This window comes from Brassica oleracea, chromosome C5 (assembly GCF_000695525.1).
Source record: "Brassica oleracea var. oleracea cultivar TO1000 chromosome C5, BOL, whole genome shotgun sequence".
Classification (NCBI taxonomy): domain Eukaryota; kingdom Viridiplantae; phylum Streptophyta; class Magnoliopsida; order Brassicales; family Brassicaceae; genus Brassica; species Brassica oleracea.
In genome coordinates, this window is record NC_027752.1 from 17542662 (window position 1) to 17543306 (window position 645).

Genomic DNA, 645 nt, shown 5'->3' on the forward strand with positions numbered 1-645 from the left:
AAGGCCAACACCACACAAAGCACGGTATAGGAGGATGCCTCTTTCCGGGGAAAAATTTACGCGACCCCTTGGTCCTAACTCCTTGATCGCAAATCAAATCCAAACAGGAACAACAATTCTGGCTGCGAAGATCCGTAGTCAAACCAGAATGTTTCCCAAATGCAGGGCCAAGACTAATTCCTTGCAACATCGCGAAACATCTTCAAGCCCGCGAACGTTTCAAGCACGAAACACGGCATACGAAAGAATAACAAATCTTCAGCATCGCGAGATGTCGCAGACGCCTGAAGATTCGTTCTTCGATGAAATTTCCTTCCTCGATAAAAACGCTTTCTTGGAAGACCAGACCGTCATACGCACTAACATCTTCTCAAAACATATCCTTCGCGAAGACTCGAAACAGTAATTTTAACCATTAAGTTTGTTGCTGATCACAACAAACTCTTAACGTCCTAAACAGACATAGCCATCTCGTAGAAATGACTCTCGTACATCCGACATAAGGATAATAGCGCTATAAAAGAAACCCAAAATTTTTGGTCAGCACTTCTAGGAGGCTTAAAAATTGTCCTTGGAGAGATGCTCGGTTCCAACCATACAAGTCGTATAAGCCGAGAACCTATCGCGGACTTTAAATCGGTATGG